The 18561-nt window shown below is 41.5% G+C and overlaps 1 pseudogene; it reads left to right on the top strand.

The window, feature by feature from the left end:
- Positions 1–16535: 16535 nt before the first annotated feature.
- Positions 16536–16681, top strand: LOC121924502 (annotated as a pseudogene).
- Positions 16682–18561: the final 1880 nt, after the last annotated feature.

Here is an 18561-nt window from a genome sequence, read left to right as displayed (position 1 = left end):
CCAGGATGGTTTATAACATGTTCTGCTACTGCTGATTTTTCTGGCTGACTCAGACCGCAGTGTCTCTCGTGTTTCTTTATTTGTGTTTGGACACTGTGTTTGGTGGTCCCTATATAGACTTGTCCACAACTGCATTGTATGTGGTAAACTCCCATTGCCATGAGAGGGTCTCTCCTATCCTTCGCTGAGTACAGCATTTGCTGAATTTTCTTGGTTGGTTTGTAGACCATTTGGAGGTTTTGTTTTCTCACAAGTTTCTCTGTTCTGTCTGTGACAGATGTATAGTAAAAATGTAGCCCAAACGTTGGTTCGGCTTGCAGATGACCTGATTCTTGGATGTCCTGGCATCTGCAAGTCAAACCAATGTTTGGGCCACACATAAGCATACCTTCCAATCTACCTTTTCTATGATTTATATCCCTAGGATAGATTCAGTAGCTCACAGCAACTTGTGCTGATATACAGCCACCCAGTATACTGGATTGCTAGATTGTTCCAGTGTATGATATTTGCTTTCTGAATGAATAAAAAAGCAGAGTGATATTTGCTTTCTGATTCCATATAAGAAAGTGAACAGATTTTGTTTGTTTGTTTGTGTAGACCAATTGCATTTCAGTGGAATGCTAGAGTATAACCACCAAATGCATGAGTGATGCACCAAATATTTGCACTACTCACTTGGAGGGGGGGGATGATGTACCTTTTAAATGAGCTGTTTTTCCTCCCATTTTATTATTGTTTTGGGATTTGTTTAAGTTCATTTCAAAAGGCTTGGCAGGCACTCATTCTTTGAAGCCACCGTTGTTTCAATGCTGTGTGGCACTGCTGTTAAATTTTTGACAGCAATGATTTCCAGAAATGAAGCCATACATTTCCTCTATTCAGCAGAGTAAACAGAGAAAGCAGAGCAATACTGCACATCATCTCATCCAGAGAGGAAAATCTTTTTCTCCTTAACAGTTTGTCTTTTTATGCATTGTTAACAACTTTCTGAAAAGTTCTAGAGCCCTTAAAACTTATAACCTTATAAAGTGATAAGGTTCCCTGGTCCCTCAGCTATGTAGTAAAATACGTCCTTAGTAGGAGCTGACTTCATTTTAATAATTCTGCAGTTATTGGCCAATACGTTTTCTAGTCATGAATCGCCAGCATAAAACAGGAAGTGTGGAAACTCCAGGATTTGGTTCATATGTACCAAAAGTGACTACTCTGAAGACAGGTCACAGTATTTGCGGCACAGGGTCAGCTTCTAATTTATCTAATTCAAAACATCAACTTATAAAATATCAGAGGGTTTTATAGACAGGATGCAGATTTATGCTCTTTCATCAAATGCTGAAAGTATCATCAGTTAAAGGACACCTGATTTGTAATGGAATCTTCTTGCCACTCTCTCTGCATGAAATGCAGCAGCATAAGTCTATAAAAATGATTGTCACTCTGTAATGTTAGAGACAAAATCACATCTTTTTCTTTTGTGGAGTGGTCATTTTTATTTTTATTCATTCAATAACAGTACAGTGGATTGCCAGCATTATATAAAATGCTGCATAAGAGTACTTTGAATAGACAGAATCATCACTGACTTGGATGTCCCCCAAATCCATCAGCCCATCCAAACTCTCTCCTACAGAAAGCCCATTAATCTCATTCTTCCTCCTCCAAATCATAATATCATAAACTAAATTAGTTGTGAATACAAGAGAGCTGGTGTGGTTCAGTAGTTTGAATGTTGCACTACAACTCTGGAGACCAGGATTCGAATCCCTGCTTGGCCATGAAAACCAACTGGGTGACCTTGGGCATGTCACACTCTCTAACCTCAGAGAAAGTAAAAAGTAAACCACTTCTGAACCAATCATGTCAAGAAAATCCTATAATAGGGTTATCCTAGGGTTGCCATAAGTCAGAAATGAGTTGAAGGTGCAAACAATAACAAGCTGGAGGGTTTCCAGAAAAGAGTAACCAAAATAGTGAAAGGCCTGGAAACCATGCCCTATGAGGAACTCCTTAGGGAGCTGGGTATGTGTAGCCTAGAGAAGAGATGGTTAAGAGGTGATATGACAGCCCTGTTTAAATATTTGAAGGGATGTCATATTGAGGATGGAGTAAGATTGTTTTCTGCAGAGACTGACATGGAGCAATGGATGCAAACTACAGGAAAAGAGATTCCACCTAAACATTAGGAAGAATTAATGAAGGAGACTCCACCACACTTCAAGGAAATGACAGCTCTTACTGTCAAGATGTTCTTCCTCATGTTGAGGTAGATTTTTTCCCCTGTAGTTTGAATCCATTGTTCCATGTCCTATTCTCTGGAACTGCAGAAAACAATAATATCTTCAATATGACACCCCTTCAAATATGTATGGGTTTCCAAACCCTTCACCATTTTGGTTGCCCTCCTCTGGACATGCTCCAGCTTCTCAACGCCCTTTTTGAATTGTGGTACCCAGAACCTGGTAGATGCAACCTTCCTGGTTCATGATCCCAATTCTTGTCATTTGTTAACCTTAGACCTTGCTCCATTTGCAGTCTGTGCTTTTAGATTTCCCTTTTGGACTGTTACTTTTATTCACTGCTTGACTGTGCTTGATGTGGACTGATCTGACTGTTCTGCTACATTATCCTTGATCCCTGATGCAGAGTCTTGGGAATCTTTTATTATTATTATTATTAACCTTTATTTATGAAGCGCTGTAAATTTACACAGCGCTGTACATACAATCTTTTAAGTTAGACTCTATCACACGGGAGGCAAATGTCATGAAAATGTGATTAAAATGTGGTAAAATTTTTACTGAGGGCAACAGTGGCCAGTCTTCCTTGCCTGGGATGCTGTCTGAATTCCACAAGCTCTTCAGCACAGACAATATTAGTGTTTCCATGTCAGGAGGGTGAGGAATCTGATCTAGGTTTTACTCAGAAAGAAGGAAGGAAGCTTTGAAAATACCCCCCAATGTTGTCAAATGTTACATCTGTCTTCTCCCTGAGCAGCAAGCAATTATTACATCTATCCTCCCCTTGGGCAGCAAATATCAATCCTTTTACTTAGAAAGGGCTGAACTCAGAAAATATCCACATTACAAAGCCTTGTAGGACAGGTCATACTTGAAAGGGGAAGTTAAGTAGTTACTCTTTACAGCAAAAAGTTCTCCTGAGATTCATATCTGTCAATACAATACAACTCAAGAGCAAATCTGTCCCATCTGAACTGGGAATCAATACTTCTCTTTTAAGCCTCATTCGAAAGGGGCAGCTGCCGCATTGAAAGCATCTGTAAAAGATTAGATATTAACAGTTCATCATCTGTCAGCTGGCTGAGTGGCAAAACATTTCATAAATATTTTTCTGACGCCTCGTACAAAGATATGTGGGAGATGGTTGCATCATTATCTCCAATATTAAGGAAAGCCATTTCTCATCTTCTTGGGGAAACACACAAGTCCAAAGAAACTAGACCCATGATGTGCACTAAGGTGAGGGGGGTCAGGTGGAATAAGACATAACTTATGTGGAATACTTCATTTTCTTTGTTTGAAAGCAGTGTTTTGTTAGAGAACAGTTAGTTGGATTTTGGAAACAGATAGCATTATATAGATACTGCCCAAATCTTATTAACAGTCCAAGCTAGAGTAGATCCATTCAATTTTTCTCTTTTATCTTTTTAATTGTATATTATTCTTTTAATGAGTGATGTTTTAATATTGGACAAGATTAATTCTATTTTAATGTTGGCTTTTGTATGTTTTTAATTGTGCTGGTCTTTTAATTTGTAAGCTGCTTTGTGTCCCAATTTGTGGGGGAAAGCGGGGTTGTTGTTGTTGTTGTTGTTGTTATTGGTGATGAGTCCACACGGATGTAAAACTCATTAATTTAATAGATCTGCTCTAGCTGGGACTACAAATAGAATTCAGGTTCACTGTTACTCAAATCATATCTTCATACAACAGTAGTGGAATACAGGTGGACTGCTGGCTACATGCACCCTGTTGTTTATGAGCCCCATTGACTTTGCAGTCACATTGCCAAATTTTGTGGTATGGTTGGGGGGGGATGTGCAAGGAGTGTGCAACTTGTTTTTAAAAGGAGTCACACCCCTAAAATATTTGGAGTCCAATTTGGGTTAAAGAGAAGGCACACACTCCTTTTGCACCATGTTTTAAAATGTATAGTCATCCCTCTGTATGCACGGATTCTTATCCACAGATTTAGCCATCCACAGCTTGAAAATATTTAAATATATATCCAAAATATAAATCCAAGCAGCAAATCTTGATTTTGCCATTTTATGTAAGGAACACCATTTTACTATACCACTGTATAAAATGGGACTTGAGCATTAATGGATTTTGGTATCCACCGGGGGGGTCCTGGAACCAAACCCCAGCAGATTCCAAGGGCCTACTGTATTTTTGGCCCTCTCCAGACGGGCCCTTTGCGGCACGTCCACTACGTGCTAGGGTTGCCTCGGGGCAGTGCTTGCACACACTCCGCAACCCTAGCACGTCGTGCATGCACCACCGTTACACAGAGAATTACACATGGCACGCGTAACCATTACGTCGCAGCTGCGCAACTTCCATATGGAGCAGCGCAACTGCGATGTATTTGGTGCTTTGTGGTGCAGCAAAAAGGAGCCGCGTTTTTGAGCTCCTTTTCTGCTGCGCGGCTGCGCCGCACAATTTGTATGCTGTGGCGCAGCTGTACAGCAGAGAGAGGCGCTGATGAGGTGCCTCTTCTGGGTGGTCTGTACCCTGCCTTTGTTACCTTTAAGAAACAGTACAATATTGGTAACTATTTACCTTTAAAAAGTAACCTTCCAAGCTCTGTCAAGTTTGCCCAGTTTTATGGCAACTAAGGATGGATTTAAAGCTATTGCTGTTAGCTGCCATAGACTTTTACTTATGGTGACTTTATGAATGGGAAGCATCCACGTCAACTGGCTGACTTGCTCAATTCTCACAGGTTTGGGGTCATGGCTTCTTTAACTGAGTCTATCAATCAGTAATGTGGTCTTCCTCTTTTCCTATGGCCTTCTACCTTATCAAGTGTTATTGCCTTCTCTACTGAGTCATGTCTTCTCATGATATGTCCAAAGTATGACAGTCTCAATTTAATTATTGTGGCTTCTGAGGAGGATTCAAGCTTGATTTGTTTTAATACCCATTTATTTGTCTTTTTAGCAATCTGGTATCCATAGAACTCTTCTGGATTTCAATGCAGATCTCCTTAATCCAAGGACCTCCTCAGTTTGGTGACTCCAGATGTGCTGGCTGTGCTGACTGGGGATGATGAGAGTGATAATTCAACACACAAGGAGAGCACCAGTTTGCAAAAGGCCACTCTGACCTATATACTAAACTGCCCCAGTACACAGATTGAGCAAACAAATACATACATAATGGTTAAATATCCCAATCCAAGGCATCTCATGATTGATTTGATCCCATTTCAGACTGGATGTGAACACTGACAACTGTTCTTATAGCTTAAGAAACAAGCTGCCATTTACCACTTTCTTGGTTTGGCTAACAGGGACATTTTTGAAGTGATCTCAGCATGTAAAGAGCTAAACAGAACATGCCAATCGATTTCCATCTATCACAAATCATTTTCATTAGACATTCAAAGTACAAGTCATCAGAATTTTATAGTTTCTGTCCATGGACTGGAATAGTAATTATTGCATTTTATTATTCCAGTTTGACCAGGATAATGAGAAAAAATTAAGATAATTACTAAGATATGTTTATCACTGCTGTCATTGCCCCCTGGTGGTTTATGTCTTTAGCAAAACACATTGGAGGATTACAATAACCCCCTTAATGATTTGCGGAAGATTTCCCCCCCACTGCCACCAAATTCATAAGATTCCTTTTCTTTATGTACAAGAGACCCTCAAGAATTTGGAAATTGGGCGTATACATAATGAAAAGGCACCTTCTGAATCAACCAATGCATGATGCTGACAGCTATTTGTGGTGTACAGATTTTTCAAGCCCCATCCAGGCTCATACAGCACAAATGGAAAACTGGATGCTAAGTCAAACAAGAATCCAGTTGGTTTCAGATACTTTAGGGGGGATAATAATAATAATAATAATAATAATAATAATAATAATAATAATAATAGGATTTATTTATATGCCGCCCAATCACTGGGAATCCGGGCAGTTTACAACAGAAGGGATAATAGATGGTTCCCTGCCCCCAGGCTTACAATCTAAAAAGACACGACACAAAAGGAGAAGGGAATGGTGGGGGAGAGGGGATCAGGTCCAGCATTCTTCTCTCCCTCTGAGGCCTGGACCAAGGCAGATGGACTGGAGGGAGGGCTCTTCTTCTTCAGGCTAGCCCTGATGGAGCTGGGCCAGCCTATTCACTCCCTCACAGGCCAAGGATGACAGTTATAATAATAATAATAATAATAAATGTATTTCTATACCACCCTTCTATATAATCAGGGCGGTGTACAGCATTATAAAACATCCATACAACATATACAGTTCACAGAATTAAAATACAACAATATAAAACATTAAAACAATCTAACCAGCTTGCCACTGCTGGCAGAGGGGGGAAAGAACTAATTGGGGCATATGTCAGGGAATGCTAACCTGAGCAGAAAAGTTTTAAGCCCCTTTTTAAACTGGGCCAGAAAGGTGGCCGAGTGGAGCTCATTGGGCAGGGAATTCCAGTGGGTCGGGGCCAAGATGGTGAAGGCTCTCCTAGACGTAGAGGCTAGCCTGGCCCCTGGGACCCTCGATAACCGCTGCCCAGATGTTCTGAGAGAGCGGGGCAGATTGTATGGGGAGAGGCGGTCTTCAAGGTATCCTGGGCCCAAGCCATTTAGGGCTTTATAGGTAATAACCAGCACCTTGTATTGCGCCCGGAAGCAAATAGGCAGCCAGTGCAGGTCTTTGAGCACTGGTGTTATATGGCTGGCTCTGGATATGCCTGTAACCAGTCTGGCTGCCATATTTTGCACTAATTGTAGCTTCCGGGTATGGTACAAGGGCTGCCCCATGTAGAGCGCATTGCAGAAATCCAAACAAGAGGTTACCAGAGCGTGTACTACCGTTTCAAGGTGCCTCCGGTCCAGGAAGGGACGCAGCTGGTGAATCAGCCGAAGCTGATAACAGGTGCTCCTGACCGTCGCATCCACCTGAGCTGTAAGGAGCACCCCCAGACTGCGTTATGGAGGGAGGATGCATTGCTTGCCTTGAACAAATCATTTTTCTAGCCCTTGTAAGCTCCCACTTTTCCTTCTGGAGCAAACCAATTGCAAAAGGACCTTGCTATTTGCTGGGAGGTATACTTATATAATAAATTGCAGTGAATATCTAAGATCTGGTGAATGTTGACAATTCCAGGTTGTTATCATGCTATGCTTGTGTGCTTCCCTAGATCAGTTGCCTGGCCGTTGTTGAACCAGAGAGTCATGAATCAGAGAGTCCCTTGTCCCAATTCAGCACAACAATTCTTACCTTTCTAATACAAAAAGCTGTTTTATAGCAGATCAAACTATCTGTGAAGTTATTTATCCATTTAACCCAAAGCCTGGACTACAAATCCCAGAATCTCCATCGAACATAACTGTACTTTCATATGTGATAAGAGTGCATTAGGGAATTGCAATATTGCACAACTGACTATGCAAAAACAGATATTGATTGCACAGTTCCAATACTGGATACACATCTCTGCATGCAATACACAGTGGCACCACATGCACAGTGGCATCACATGTTCAACTCTCTTTCCACAACTTTCATTTCGATGTTACACTAGGGCTGAAAAGATATACAACCACATGCATAAGAAAACAGGACAATAACAGGATGATAGCCAGTGTTTCCAAGATCCAATTTATTTGTATGTTGGAAATTGCCTTGGTGGGTTTTTTACATAAAAAACAGTCTACAGTAGATAGATAAAAATGATTGAGTATGTCAACAGGCTGCATCAAATACAAACAAACCATACAAAATTCACCAGGTATACAAACTTTGTTACTAACAATCTACAAATATTGTTAGATAAAGAAACTAACAAGTTGATCACTAAATAAAGTGAGAGTAATTGGGCCAATTAGATTGTGGATGTGCTGGATCCATTACAGTGAGCATTGGCATTATTATAAATCCGGAATGGGCAACCCATGACCGGTATGTTTTGCTTTAAAGTGAAATTGTGGCCTTTTTGCTACTGACAGATTGGCAGATTCATCAGTGTGATGCCACTGGACTTCCAATAGGTTTGGTGATGGAGTGTTTTCCCTCAAATTTGTCCATGCTTGATCTAAATGCTTTAATTTGTCATAGTTAATTGGCTGCATAGAACCACAATGAAATCACATCCAGTTGAGGATCCCTGATTGGTTATGATCTCATATATGGGAAACGGGTGGAGAATTTTTGGCCCATCAGATGTTTTTTACTGTATGTCTCCAGCAAGTCAGTTTTCATCCTGAGAGAAGTTATGAGAATTGTTGGTGAAAACATCTGGAAACCCAATCATTATTCATCCTTGATATGGGGACTAGCTGTGATTAGTTGGGAACAAACCAGCTTAGTGGATAAACATTCACAAATCCATCATTGTGAATATCCACAAAAAGGCAGCATTCTGCAACCAATTCCCTCCAGATGTGTTGATTCAGGATGGTTGGGGATAATGGGCATTGTAATCAATAAAACTTCATAGTGACTGGTTGGGAAAGTCTACATTAAAGGCTGGAATTTCTCCCTCTTCCCACTCCTCTCCCAAGCTTTTCTGCTACTTTAAGAGAAAGAATGATTCTGGTGCACATCAAAGTTAACAGGGAAATGCAGTCTATACTCCAGAGACTGGAATATCTAAGAAAGATATCAAATTTAGAAAATTGTTTTGTGTTCAGTTGAATTCATCAATGCTCTTAGAAATGTAGAATCCTAGAGTTGGAGGGGACTGAGAGGACTCTTTAGACCAGTCCCCTGACATGCAGAAATACACAACGAAAGCACTCCTGAAAGATGTCCATCTAATCTCTGTTTAACAAGTCAATTTTTCTCCTAATATTTAAGTGGAATCTCTTTTCTTGAAATTTGACTGTCAGCAGCTGGGAAGGTCACCTAAGAGGACAGGAATCACACATAGACAGGCATGATCTAAATGTCCATACAGAAAAATTACACAAAGCATTTTTGATGCATGTCTGTCAGGAGTATTTAATCTAAAATTAGATCAGCCTTTGATTGCAAACTTTTCAAATGTATGCAAGATCTTGCCAAAAAAAAGTGAAGGAGGAGAGCCTTATCACAAGGAATGGTCAGGAGAAAGTGTCAAAGTTCTCATTAGGACAAAATGAGAATAAATTCATAACTGGAATGCATCACTGCTGTGTTCCATGTATTTCTTGTTGTTTAACTTACAGTGACCTCTAGAGGCTTACTCAAATCATACTTTTAAAAACTTGCAAAAGGAGGAACTTGCAAAACCACCCCTGAGTATTCCTTGCGTAAAAGAAACCCTATGATATTCATGGAGCCGCCATCAGCAGGAGACATGAAGGCAGGTACATGCACACACATCAGCTTTGAACCAAAAAAATCCCTAGCTAAAATACTATTATGTAATTTTTAAAATGTGTTCAACCCTCACTTCCTCCAGTACACTTGGAGAGATGCATACTGTCCCTTATTTTAAGCCAAAATAAACCTTTTCTGTCTGTGTGCTAATTTCATGTGCAGGGCATTTTTTTAACGTGGGCAAGGACTCAGCAATAGGCATTTCTAGTACAAATATTTGAAGTCTTTACCAAATGCCCTGCTAAGCAGTTGAAGAAGCTCCAAATAAAGGAAGGGTAAGAATCATGCAGATGTTGTTGGACTGTAAATTCCAGCATTCCTCACCATTGACCATGGCAACTACAGTTACTGGGACTTACAATCCATCAACATCTGGAGGTACCTGGATTTCCCCACTCAGAACAAAGCCCTGGGTCTCTTACATGCTACACAATAATAGTACTTTTGTCCTTCTTTAAATGCCATAGCACCATCCTAAGGAAGCCTGGGAGTTGGAATTTTGTGATGTATTTAGAATTTTCTGCCAGAGAACTCTGGTGTCTTGCAAACTACAAAACTTAGGAGTCTATGGCATTCAGCCTTATTGATTAGAGTGGGATCAAAGTGCCATATTTGCATAACATGTTTCTTTGTATTCAGTGTGAAACTACATTGTACCCCTTTAAGGACTTTCTTAAAAATTTGTGGTACTTTGATTTTTTTTTTGTTTTTGTTTTTTGTTATTGATTTAAAATATTTTTCCCTTCCCAAATTTATATTTCTGAAGTTGTGTGCTATGCCTAGTGTATTTGCATTGTGTGAAACTAGGGTTGCCAGAATAAAAGTGAAATGCCTCCTGTACTTTTCAGGGTTGTGTAGGAGAGAAAATTGTTGTAGGAGTTGCTTATTAGATGGTTGTATGACAGGCAGTATCTACTGAAATTCCCATTTCTATACAACTATTAAAGATACAAGAGACATCCCCAGTTTTCAGTCTTGCAATCCTATGTGAAACAGAGGAGGATGTGCCATTTTAAATGGCATAACCCCTACTGTGACAATTCTAATTATCTTTATTACAGGGCAGACATGCACATCTACTGAGAGACATGTAACAAATTGTTGCCTCAATAGTTCCCTTTCACTTTTCAGCCCAAAAATTCTAAACTGACCCACAAAACAGTTTTGAAATATATAAAATACAACTGATATATAGAAGATGAAAAAAAGCTAACGTTCATGACAGGATTCAGCTTTTTATCAACCAATCTAGAGAAGAAACCAACCATTAAAAGTAATGTCAGAGAAGAAAGAGGGATAAGATCATATGGGCTTTGTGAAATACAGTTGGTATAGCAACAAGAAGAATCACTCTTATATATTCCAAATTGCACTGAAACAGGACATGTGAATTCCCAATTCCTGTTTTCAGTAACATCTCAAAAGGAGACTTCTAATGAGACACCAGTAATGGTCAAGAACTTCAGATTTCTAAGACATTCCACCAAGATTGTAGAAAAAGAGGAAAGAGTATATTGTCTTATTAACACAACTTAGAAAACAGAACATAACCTATTGCTGGAGGTAACAAGGAGGATTAACCTTCTGGTATAAAAAATTGTAAAAGAATTGTGATAAGATCAGATTTGGGAGGAAAGAGGTTCTGGGGAAAAACAAGAGAAACGAATAAAGAATAAAATCAAAGCAATGCAAAATGAATGAAAAGAATCAGAGGAAGAAATGGAAAGAAGATATAATAGAGCAAGAAGATGAAAAGAAGAAAAGGAACAAGAAGATGAAAAAGAAGAATTTACACAAGAAACAGATGGAGATAATAATAAATAATAAATAAAAACTTTATTTTTAGCCCGCCTTTCCTGGGATCAAGGCGGGTTACAACAGCGAAAAGCACAATACAATCAATAAACAATAAAATTAAAAATACAAGAAATACAGAAATATAACAACTATTAAAATACAGCTAAAAATTATCCAACTAGCACAGATATACAAAAACAATGCGGAGAGAGAAGGGGGTTACATTGGAATGTTAGGGGTAAGCCTGCTGGAAGAAAAAGGTTTTAAGCCCCTTTTTAAACTGGTCCAGGGAGGTGGCTGAGCAGAGCTCGTCCGGAAGCAAGTTCCAGAGGTTGGGGGCCGAAGTAGAGAAGGCCCTCTGAGTGGTGGTAGAATATCTTACCTTGGAACTTGTAACATTGCTTCCCAGCAGATCTGAGGTGTGTGGGGCGGATGTATGGGGAGAGGCGGTCCTCCAAGTACCCTGGGCGCCAAGCCATAAAAGCCCATATGGCTTGGGCCCAGGGTACTTGGAGGACGCGCTCCCCATACATGAAGTATTAGGATGAAGAAGTTGATTTAGAAGAAGGGAAATCAGAATCAGAGTTGGAAGAGACCACAAGGGCCATCCAGTGCAATCCCTTGCCATGCAGAAATCCAATCAAAGCATCCCCGACAGATGGCCATCCAGCCTCCGCTTAAAAACCTCTAAGGAAGGAGCTCTACTACACTCTGGCCTGTTACAGACACCAAAATAAAGCTGCTTCAGTCACATGGAGTATGGTGTTTCAATGATGCATGTGTCCTGAGGTTCAGAAGCCACACCAAAGCCACACTCAGTCCTTAGGGCTGGAGCGTGGCTTTGGTGCGACTTCTGGACTCTTAGGACACATGCATCATGAAACACCATACCTCCACTGTGACTCGAAGCAGCTTTATTTTGGCTGTCTGTAACAGGCCTCTGACAGAGTTTGTTCCACTGTCAAACAGCCCTTACTGCAGGAAGTTCCTCCTAATGTTGAGGTGAATTCTTTTCCTGCAGTTTGCATCCATTGTTCCGCATTCAGTCTCTGGGAGCAGAAAACAAGCTTGCCCCTCCTCAATATGCATCTCTTCAATTAATTAAACAGGGCTATTATATCACCTCTTACCCTTCTTTTCTCCAGGATAACATCCCCAGCTCCCTAAGTCGTTCCTCATAGGGCATGGTTTCAAGATCCTTCACCATTTTAGTTGTCCTCCTTTGGACACCACAGTTTCTCAACATCCTTTTTGAATGTGGGGCACCCAGAACTGGACACATTATTCCAGGTGGGGCCTGAACAAAGCAGAATAGAGGGTACTATACTTCCCTTGATCCGAAAAGGGGTTGGCAATGTACGGCCCGTGGTCCGGATCCGGCCCTGCGAGGCCTTGGGACCGGCCCAGCCCGGTTCTGCCACCGATTGCGGCCGACACCAAGCGATACCGCAGCGGCGGCGGGAGCGCCCGAAGAGGGCGGGCGCAGACGGCCCCCATGGCCGAGGAGGGAGAGGAAGAAGGCGCAGAGGCAGGTGCGCGATGACGATGGCGGCGGCTCCCTTCGCCGGGATGCCTTTGTGCTGCTCTCGCGTTGTTGTATGCAGCTGCATAGCGCGCTGTGCTGCCGTGCCAAAAGGCCTTTGCGCCAGCCGGCAGCCTCCTCTGCCCTGCGCGCGCCTGCAGGGCCACGCACAAGGCTAAATAGGAAGAGTTTCTCCTCCTGGAGCTGGCTGGCCAATGGCTGCTGGCAGGGGGCGGGCGGTTGGAGCTCCAGTTGCCCCCATTGGCCAGCCAGCCTCAAGAGAGGAGCTCCTCCTCAGTTCTCACATGGGCCGGCCCAGGCCTGGCAAGGTGCAGGGGCCAGCAGAGGAGGAGGGGAGGAGGGAGGAGGGAGGAAAGGGAAAGAGAAGAGAGAAGGGAGGAGGAACAGAGGAGGAAGAAGATAGCAGAGAAGAGAGATGATTTCCATTCCATTTGTACAGGTCTACTTTGTTTTAACAACAATAGTGGTGGTGGGGATGATGATGATATCAGTCAGTTTCTGAGGCATGCACTCACTCTTTCTGAAGCGAGACAGTGTGACTTTCCAAAGTGCATTTCTGTGTATTTCGGTGCTTTTAATGCTAAAAGGTCTGCTTTAACAATGATGATGATGATGATGATGATATGGCTATCAGCCAGCTTCTGAGTATGGTCAAACTCATGCACAGTGAAGAAAACCCTTGTTTTTTTACTTCAAAATATGAGTTGTTCTATCACGTGTAACAGTTACTTGTCTAGCCCACATTTCACTCGCTTGTTTACAAGAATGTCATGGGGAACCTTGTCAAAGGCCTTACTGGAAATCAAGATATACTATATCTACAGCTTTTCCCTTCATCTACAAGTTGGAATATTTTCCTTCAATCAGCTTATTTTATTATTTACCCATGCAGTAAGTTTTAAGTGCTGCAGGGTTGAACAGAATTTATTCTCATGTAATTTTGCATAGGACTGTAGTCATGTCCTGTATCTCTAATTATGTTGTTGTTTATTCGTGGCTTGTTTGCTTTTTTTGATTATTTGTTTTATTGCTGACATTTAAAGAAAAAATGTATTTAAATATGTTTTAGACAGAAGTATAGATAAAAGCTGGCTTCTGTATACTGTGGCAAATTCATAACCCGAGTTGGTGCTCGGTACTGCCCATACTTAGTAGGACCACATAGTGACATATTCAGTAAACAATCATAAATGCGCTGTTAAGCCCACCTTAACAGCCAGCAGCCAAATCAAGTGAAGGAGGTCTGCTCAGTTGCCAGTTGGGGTGCAAAAAGGATGCCATTTCCAGCTCCCTCCTACTGAGTGACACTGCTCTGATTGTTGCTGCATTCACAACTAATAGCCAATGTAGAATACCAACAATCTCTCTGTAGATGGCATAGTCTAATATTCTCCATGGGTGTAGCTATGAAATGGTCATCATTCGCTTCTGCTAAATTTGTTGCTCTCAGTCAATCTTGACTCATGGCAACTCTGGGGATGAGACATCTCCAAGACACCTGCCCTTCCACCGCTCTGCTTAAGTTTTGCAGATTCATGTCTGTGACCTTGCTAATGAGTCCAGCCATCTGGCATGTGGTCTTCCTTTCTTTCTGTACCTCAACCTTTCCCAGCATTATTGTTTTTTCTAAAGATTCTGTCTTCTCCAGTGGCGTCACGAGAGGAGGTGTCAACCAGTGGGATAACTCATGATGTCACCTCCAACTCATTGACCTTGCAAATGCCTGCCACCCCCTAAATGATGCCACTGATCTTCTCATGATATCGTCAAATTACAACAGTCCCAGTTTAAATCTTGGCTTCCAGGAAGAGGTCCATCTTGATCGGTTCAAGGACCCTTTGTTTGTTACCACTTCTTAATTAATAATTCCATAAATAATCAAGTATGTCTCTTCCTTTCCCCTAGAAAGCACCCAAGGTGGTTTACAATTAAATTAAATTGCCTTTGGTTTTACAAAGTTTTCTTTCCTGGCACCAATAAAAGTTCAGTGCAAAATAGACTACCAAGAAAAAAAAGCTGCATTACAACAAGTTTTCTGTCTGTCCCAGTTCTCAGCAGACTGCTCATCTATTCATCCAACTCAGGTTTGCGGGATGTGCTGCTATTCAAAATTGTTGGGCCCACAGCCAACATGACCAGTGGTCAGGTACAATGTGAGCTGAAACACCACATCTGCACTCCAGGTGTTGGAGATCTCTCTCATCCCCTACTACCTGGCCCTGTTTTCACCCAGAATTTTGGCGGTTGAAGCAGGGACCTTTTGCATGCAGAGCCTGTGCTCTTTCATTGTTGTGCTCTTTCAACTTCAAGTTGTTTCCAATTTTACAGTGATCCTAAAGCAAACTTATCATACTTGTATCTTGGCAAGATTGTTTCAGAGAGCATTTGTCATGCCTTCTTCTTTCTGCTGTTGTTTTTGTTTTGATAATGATGATGTGAATTTAGTTTATATGCCGCCTTCTCCTGGAGTGAGACCCAGAGGACACACAGAAAAATTTGTTTAAAACCATACTATTTTTTTAATATTAAACATCCTTTAACAATTATTATTTAAAGCATACCATTTCAATAATAGCCCCCCCAGTGTGGCCTTAGTAAAGTGTCCTTAAACCAACAAAAAGTCTTTGCCTGCTGGTGAAGGAAGCAGGGAGGGGGCATCTCATGGAAGAGAGTTTCAGAAGGTGGAGTAGCCACTGAGAAGACCCTCTCTCTCATTGCTTTACCAAGTGAGCCTGTGTGTGGGACGAAGAGAAAGCTTCCTCCTGCAGCGGCAGAATGGGAGATGCGGTCTTTCTGGATTCAAGTCATACAGGGCTTTTAGGAATGACCAGCACTTCCTCTCAAGCTAAGAGAATATGACTTGCCCAGTGTTACCATTGGGTTCCCATGCCTAAGAAGGATTTTGAATCCAGAGTCCTATAAACACTCACACCCACTATACCACACGGATCCTGCATGAGCTCTGTTTCTGAGTTATGCACGGTATTTTTAATTCATGGTGTTTACTGTCGTCAGTTTAGTTCCAGAGCTGGTTTTCCATAGCATGGGATAGTTTCATATCCTGACATCAAAAGGAAAATGCTCCAGATGTTCAACCATCCCCACAATCCACTTCCCTCCAAACATATAAAGATATGGCAAGGGGGGATGGCAGAACCAATCATCAAAAATGGTTGCTGTTGCACAGATGTTGCTTTGTATTATACATGAGTGTTTGTTTTCATTTTTGATCCTTATATTGCTCAGTCTCTAACAAGATGAAAATACATATTTATTAAGATTTCACCTGACATCTGAGGGAAAAATGTGCAGTAAGGGCCTGTTAAACGCTTCTACAACAATAGGATACTCTGAACACAAAACAGCACTGACTTTTTGCTCATTTTATGTGTAACATATGAAAGCTGTTGATGTGGGAGGGAAAAGTGTAGATTTAATATTTTGTTAGACACCCTACACGGCTGCCACACTGCAGAATAATGCAGTTGGACACCGCTTTACTATTAGGTGCTCCACCAATAGATGCTGGCCTCTGAGTTTGTTGTGGCACAAGAGCTCTCTGACAAGAGAAGGCTAAATATCCCACAAAGCTATAAATCCCAGAATCCCAATTGGAATGTTGATAGCTGACCATGTTGGGGTCTTGGGGCTCTGGACACCAATCATCTGCTCATCATTGCATTTCAGGTGTGGCTGATCCCTGCAATTTCCCCAAATGCAGGAAACTTGACTGCATAATTTGTGGTAGTGGTAGGTTGTGCTCCTGCCCCATATAAGAATGCACCCTCAACTGCTGAGTACCATGCTCATTCTTCTCATAATAATTTGGTTGTAAGATTGGAAGGTCAATATGGCATGTAACATCATACTTTAGGCCGTCCCTTGTTGCACTGGGTTATCACACTGAGGGATGGGAATGTCATTGTCCCATCCCTGTCCCGTCCTTCTCACCCAATTGCAGGAAGGACTTTCACACATGACCCAGCAGGTTTGAATGAGGCCAGGGTTCAAATCCCCACTTGGCCCTGGAAACCCACAAAATAACCTGTCAAGTCACACATTCTCAGCCTCAGAGGAAGGAATGGCAAACCCATTCTGAAAAAGTCTTGGCAAGAAAAATCTGTGACAAGGTCACCTTATGGTCACTGTAAGTCAGTAAAATTGAGGGACACAACAACAACTGAAGTACTTGTAGATAACAAGATGCCTTGGGAAGAGAGTGACTGAAGATCAAATCACTTAATTCTGTAATGTAGATAGGCACCAGGATACCTGGGGGAATTATAGTGCAGAGTACATCACCAAGGAGATTATCACACACTGATGGGAAGGGACGGGATTGCTTCCCCCCCTCCTATACCATTATTACATCTGTGACGGTGATAGGCTATGAAATTGTAGTGGCCGAACGGCCATTCACCATCATAAAGTGGCATTGCAATACATGAACTTCGTTATACAAAATGCGGCCAATGTCACTTTAATGATGGGTTAATGACAGGATCTGTAGCAATCACGCTTTTTGGACAGGTTAATGACAGGATCTGCTCAACGTCGTCTGGAAGTCCTTCCCAAGATCACATGGGAAGAATAAGATGGAAACGGGACAAGGAACAGGATAACCCCCGTGTGATAACTCGCAAGCAACAAATCCCAGGAATCTTAAATGGAGGCATGGGCAGTTTAAATGGCATCAAACTGCTCTGTTTAACACAGATGCACTTAACAAAGTGAAATCTGTGGAAATTATAACACAGCAGGAAATTACCCAGCTTTGGCAATAGGAAGGGATGAAATGACCTATTAGATTTCCCGCCCCCTCTTCCGACGCAGGAATATCAGCATTATATAAACAGCAATAATAATTAGCATTGCTGTTGAACTTAACGATCATAGGTTTTTGAGCAAAGAGGTAAACGGCTTACAAATCAGCACTTAGCCGGTGCCCTGGTTATGTAGGTGAGCATTTATCTTTCCCTGGGGTTGGGGGGAGGGAACAATTATCACTTAATTATCTTATCTCACCATTTGAAGAGGATGAATAAGCCATTTTCTCCTAGTCCACAAACAAAACAAAAAAAGCAAAAAAGAAACAACAACAAAAAAACCAGAAAAAAAGTACCAGGATTGCACTGGGAGCTTTCCTCTCCTCTCCATAGCACTAGAAAGCCTGCATCATAACAGGATGATTTCATATAATCGGTCTTGAAAGCAGGAGATTCAACACAGACTGTCAACGCCACAATCAGTTTGTCTCAATAAAAGTCAGAAAAGTTGGGGATGGGGGAGCAGAGGAGAAAACAACAACTGCAGCATGATTTTTCTCCTGGCAAGAACAGAGAAAACACAATTGTTTTGTTCTTGGAAAAATGAATAAATAGATAACAAATGGAGGCCTTAAACACAGCTAAATCTGGTACAGTCAGCCCATGTCCATGGATTTTTTTAATCAAAGGATTCAAGCATCCACGGCTTGAAAATGTTTTTTAAGATATCTACATTCCAAAAAGCAAACTGTGATTTGTCCCATTTAAAAAGGGACTTATTTACTAAGCTAACGGTATTTAATGAGACTTGAACATCCACGATTTTGGTACCACAGGAGGGCCTGGAACCAAACCACAGTGGTTATTAAGGGCCACAGTAGTA

This window comes from Sceloporus undulatus, chromosome 2 (genome assembly GCF_019175285.1).
Source record: "Sceloporus undulatus isolate JIND9_A2432 ecotype Alabama chromosome 2, SceUnd_v1.1, whole genome shotgun sequence".
Taxonomy (NCBI): Eukaryota; Metazoa; Chordata; class Lepidosauria; order Squamata; family Phrynosomatidae; genus Sceloporus; species Sceloporus undulatus.
This window is presented reverse-complemented; position numbering and strand designations above follow the sequence as displayed.